Genomic DNA, 6,000 nt, shown 5'->3' with positions numbered 1-6,000 from the left:
CCGTGGACCAGTGGTCCCAAAAAGCATGGGCGAAGCCCACACATGACACCTGCCTCAAAACAGAGAGAACACTGCAGGGGCATCAGGTCGAAAAAACATAGGCACCTTAGGGGGAAGGGGAGGGGGGCACCTCAGCCGGATGATGGGACGATGCCATTGCCATTGCTCCTCGAGGGGGCTCCATGCCTGGTCCTGGGGAGTGCAAGGCCACAGTCTCTCAAGTGAGTGGTTTGCCCACTGCTTGGTCCTGGGGAGAGCAAGGCCACAGTCTCTCAAGTGGGTGGTTTGCCCACTGCTTTGTCCTGGGGAGTGCAAGGACACAGTCTCTCAAGTGGGTGGCTTCTCCACTGGTTCTGGAGGGGGCTTGTTGCCCAGAGTGCTTCATCCTGCCAAGGACTGAGGTTGTGGATGCTGTTCTCCACTGGTTCTGGAGGGGGCTTGGTGCTCAGTGATGCTGCACCTGGGGTGTGGCAGTTCCCATTCCCTCACCTGGGTGTCTGAGCCACAAGATTTTCAGGGAACAGGTTAGCATGATACTCCACGGAGGCATAGACAGACTCCACCCTGCGGTGACTTAGCCTGCCAACTGCTGGTAGTGCCAGTGCTGGTTGTGGTGCCTCATGTAGTGTGTGCAGGGTCCAGGACGTCTCCAGCAGCCTCGGACGGCTGCCCACTGGGGATGCTGCTGATGTCCGCTGTAGTGGCAGTGGCTGGGCACGTCGCAGGGCAGGTGGCGGTGGTTGCGGCGTGTCTGCGGCAGAGATGCTGCCGGTGGTGCAGGTGTCTGCACTTGTGGAGGGAGACACCAGGCCATCTCCTGCAGTCTCGGAAGGGTGCCCACTGGGGATGATGCTGGTGACTGTAGTAGAGGCAGCAGACGTGCAGGTGGCGGTTGTTGCGGAGGTGCCCGCCATACAGGTTGCTGGTCTGTCTTGCAGAAGGCGTGACACCAGTCCCTCACCTGGAGGCTCTGTGCCCTGAGCTGACTTCCGTTTGCCCTTGTGTCCCTTCCCCACCTTGGAAGTTGCTGCTGGGACCTTGCCACTGCCCCCTTTGGTCCTGGAAGAGGCCTTGCTGGGTGGTTGGTGCGGCTTCTCTCTTCGGCATGCGGGCCCCTTCTTTATCTTGTCAGGTGGCGGAATAGGGTGGTCCTTGGCACACTGGCAGCCCTGATGGGTGGCGGCTTCGATGTTCCCTGACTTGCAGGGACCACACTGGACCACACTGGGATTTGGTGGCTGAGGTGCTGGGCTGGGATATGGAAATCCTGGCCTTAGGGAAAGGACGGGGGGGAGGTGTAGGGAAGAGGTCATTGGCAGCTAGGAAAAGTTTTTTAGACACACTGGGAGGGGAAGATGGAGGGGGTTTGGGAGTGGAGGAAGAGGTAGTGGTTGTAGGAGGTATACGTCTGCTGAGTTTGGGTGAAGGTGCATGGACTGGAGGCTGTTGTGAGGTGGATGGCTGTTGAGTGGGTGTGTGCCTGCATTTGTGTACTTTGGGAGGAGGGCTCACAGACGCACTGGGAGAGGACACAGGGGACGTGTGCATGGTAGTGGGGATGGTGATTGCGCGTGTGCGGTGTGTAGTGATGGGCGTACCGGGGATGGAGGTAGTGGCTGAGGTAGTAGTGCATGGAGGTGTGAGTGGAGACAAGACTGGGATGGAGGAGGAGGACGTGGAGGAGGGGGACACAGTGGAGGCAGTGGATGTTGGTGTGTCTGCATGGGTATGGTGCTTGTGTGAGTGCCTGTGGGATGTGTGGTGCATATGATTGCCTGAGCTACTTTTGTGTGTTGATGTGTGTGCATGCTGGTCTGATGGTGTGCTTGGGATAGGCTGAGGTAGAGGGGATTGAGTCTGCGTAGTGGAAGTTGGAGGATGGAGGCTGGACACAGGGACAATGGCTGCCATCAGTGCTGAGGCCAGAGCCTGAAATGCTCTCTTTTGGGCCGCCATGCCAGAGTGAATGCCCTCCAGGTATGCATTTATTTGTTGCAAATGCCTCTCTACACTCCGGATGGCAGTCAAAATGGTTGACTGCCCAACAGTGAGGGAACTCAGGAGGTCAATAGCCTGCTCACTGAGGGCAGCAGGGTTGACTGGGGCAGGACCTGAGGTGCCTGGGGCGAAGGAGATGCCCACCCTCCTGGGTGAGCGGGCATGGGACACAGGCTGAGGTGCTGCTGGGAGGGCGGTGCTGGTAGTAGGGGTGGCAGCTGTACCTGTTGTTGCGGTGGGCACAGAGGTGCCCGCCACTGCAAGGGAGCTCCCATCAGAGGAGGAGTTGCTGTCGCTGGTGTCCCCTCCTGTCCCTGTCGTGGAGCTCCCCTCGCCCTCGTCCCACTGGTGCCTTCAGACTCCGTACATTCACCCTTCTGGGCCATGTGGGTTGCAGCCCCCTCCTGCTCCGGTGCCACTGCTCCTCCGCTAGATGATGCTAATGCAAACAAGGACAGGGTGGCAAAACGAAAAAGTGGGGGGTAGGCAAAGGAGACACATGGTCAATGCCAGCAACACCACTACCGTTGGCAGACACAACACACAGGGAGCAGCCCTGTGCACTAGGCCATGCACTAACAGTTCTTAGGAAAATCACCTGCCCATGGGGACTATGCCTAAGCCCATTTTCTGCACACCTGGAACCCACAGGAGGCTGACTAGTTGTAGATGGCCACTACCACTATTGGGGTTGCAGTGCCACAGAACCTGCCTAACAAGGGACTTACTCTACCAAGTTCGCCCTGGCCTGGGGGAACCCACAGCCCACTTACCCCACCCAGACACCTCGTAAAGCACGCAGTCAGCTGAATGAGACTGTACTCACCCCCTTGTGGCTGCTGCTGTGATGCCCTCAAGCGCCCATCCAACTCCGGATATGCCAGTGCCAGGATCCGGAACATCAGGGGGGTCATGGTGCGACGGGCACACCTTCCACGTTGGGAGGCCATCCCCAGTTGGGCCTCCACCATCTTCTTGCTCCAGCGGCACAGGTCCTCCCATCTCTTGCGGCAGGGGGTGCTTCGCCTATGATAGACCCCCAGGGTCCGCACTTCCTTGGTGATGGCACGCCAAATACCCTTCTTCTGGTGGGCGCTGACCTACAGGAAAGGTAAAGTAAGAATGTTTTTTACTCCCCCGTCCCGTTAATCTTACTCATTGGCCACAACTTCCCAACCGTGCCCTGAAACACATACATTGACCATCCTCACATGCAGGCCACAGCCACCCTCCACCCCCCATTTATCTTCCATCCATGCCACTCCATACTTTAATGTCACATCCACCATGTACACATGTACCTGTTTGTCTGGAGGACCGTACAGTTGCGTGTACTGGGGGAGGACCCCATCTACCAGGTTGTCCAACTCCTCCACAGTGAAGGCAGGGGCCCTTTCCCCAGACACTGTAGCCATTGTTGCTTCCAGACTCAGGTCACAGCAGCACTTGCAGTGTAGGTCCTCTCCTGTTGAAGGTCAGGTATCAAGTGATTGAAGAGTTAGAAAATGGCAGTCACGTCCGTGGCGGTGCGTACCGTTACCACCGGCGTACATCGTCATTGGCTCCTGGAACCTATAGGGCCCAATGATAGCCAATGCTGAATTGCGCCGCGGTCTTCGCCGCCTACTGCGACGCTGCACAACGCTAGCGCAGTTACCTCATTTCCCCTTGTCCCTCCATACAGGTCAGGCAGCCGCCATTTCAGGGGGGCACATGGCAGGGCACTAACTGCGTCACAGCACTTTTGGGCAGGAATACGGACAGACAGCTCAACACACAGATTAAATCACAATGGTGAAAAACACTCTTGTGCTACCTATGTGGTATATGACCCTCTGCTCACCCTTCTCCTCCATAGGGCACATCCGCTGGGGCAGATGATGAGATGGCGTCATCCTCCGGTGTACAGACCTCTGGTGGACCTGTCGACAATGGAAGACAGACACATCATTATCATCTACAGACTTGATCGTGCCACAATCCATGAACTGTGTGCCCAGTTGGAGCCAGACCTGATATCAGCTATCTGCCATTCCACAGGAATCCCCCCTCTAGTGCAGGTCCTGTCAGTGCTCCATTTCCTGGCAAGTGGCTCCTTTCAAACAACAGTGGCCATGGCATCAGCGATGTCTCAGCCAATGTTCTCTAATGTGTTGTCCAGAGTGTTGTCTGCCCTGCTGAAACACATGTGCAGCTACATCATTTTCCCCCAGGTGGAGGATTTGCCCACAGTGAAAGGTGACTTCTATGCCCTGGGACATATCCCCAACATCATTGGTGCCACTGATGGAACACATGCAGCATTTGTCCCACCCTTCAGGGATGAACAAGTGTACAGAAACCGCAAAAGCTACCATTCCATGAATGTGCAGATGGTGTGTTTGGCAGACCAGTACATCTCCCTTGTGAATGCCAAGTATCCTGGCGCAGTGCATGACGCTTACATTTTGAGGAATAGCAGCATCCCTTATGTGATGGGCCAACTCCAGGGGCACTGTGTGTGGCTAATAGGTGAGGCCAAGGTCCCCACACAGTTTGAATAGGTGTCTGGTTATGGGGTAGTCCCTAAGGGTTTGTGTATGTCTAACAGATGACCCTTGATATTTGCAGGTGACTCTGGTTACCCCAACCTGTCATGGCTACTGACCCCAGTGAGGAATCCCAGGACAAGGGCAGAGGAACGCTACAATGAGGCGCATGGGTGAACTAGGAGGATTATAGAGCGGACTTTCGGCCTCCTGAAGGCCAGGTTCCGGTGGCTCCCTATACTACTCACTAAGGAAGGTGTGCCAGGTAATTGTGGCATGCTGTATGTTGCACAACCTGGCTTTGCAACACCAGGTTCGTTTTCTGCAGGAGGATGGGCCGGATGTTGGTCTTGTGGCAGCTGTGGAGCCTGTGGACAGTGAAGAAGAGGAGGCAGAAGAAGAAGATATAGACAACCAAAGAACATCATCATGCAATACTTCCAGTGAGACACAGGTAAGAGACTGGCCCAGCTCCTCTCATATCAGAGTACTGCAGGACATTGCATAAATCTGCCTTTTTACCTCTGTGTATGGACCCTGTCAGTTCACTTTGGCTTTCCTTTTCACAGATCTGTGTACCACAATCTGCCTTCTGCTATGTTTACTGCTGTCCAACAACTGTCATACTTTGGGATGTGCAAATGAACATTGATATTTGTCAGAGAGGTTGTAATAAAACATTTGTGAAAGTACAGACTGGCTCCAGATTTTTGTGTGTGTTTATTTAAGTGCTAATCAGTGGAGGGGTATGTGGAAGGGGCTGGGGTGATGGACGAGGAATGTCCATGGTAGATTCCAGTCTATTGGTATCACAGGTGCATAGGAAGTGGAGTAATGGCAGTTCAATTAGGACAGGATGACATAGTGGGACAGAAGGGTGACAATCAGGAGAGCCTTATTTCCTGGTGGGGGTCTTGGCAATGTTTTCTGGCTTGTGCCTGGATCACACAGACCGTTTGCGGGGTGGTTCTCGTTCTGAAGGGGGTGGGGTGCTGGTGGTCTGTTGGTCCTGTGGAGGGACCTCCTGGCCACTAGCGCCGGCGGACGTGGAGGGCTGTTCATCGTTCGGGCTAGTGTAAGGGGCCTGGTGGTGTGCCACTGTCTCCCTCATGGTGTTGGCCATGTCTGCCAGCACCACTGCAATGGTGAGCGGGGTGGTGTTAATGGACTTCAAGTCCTCCCTGATCCCCAGGTACTGTTCCTCCTGCAGCCGCTGGGTCTCCTGAAACTTGGCCAGTACTGTGCCCATAATCGCCTGGGAATGGTGGTATGCTCCCATGATGTTGGAGAGTGCCTCATGGAGAGTGGGTTCCCTGGGCCTGTCCTCCCCCTGTCGCACAGCAGCCCTCCCAGCTTCCCTGTTGTCCTGTGCCTCTGTCCCCTGAACCGTGTGCCCACTGACCCCAGGTCCCTGGTTGTCTTGGGTTAGTGGGTTTGCCTGGGGTCCCTGTAGTGGTGGACACACTGCTGATTG

The sequence above is a fragment of the Pleurodeles waltl genome, chromosome 5 (assembly GCF_031143425.1).
Source record: "Pleurodeles waltl isolate 20211129_DDA chromosome 5, aPleWal1.hap1.20221129, whole genome shotgun sequence".
Classification (NCBI taxonomy): Eukaryota; Metazoa; Chordata; class Amphibia; order Caudata; family Salamandridae; genus Pleurodeles; species Pleurodeles waltl.
This window is presented reverse-complemented; position numbering follows the sequence as displayed.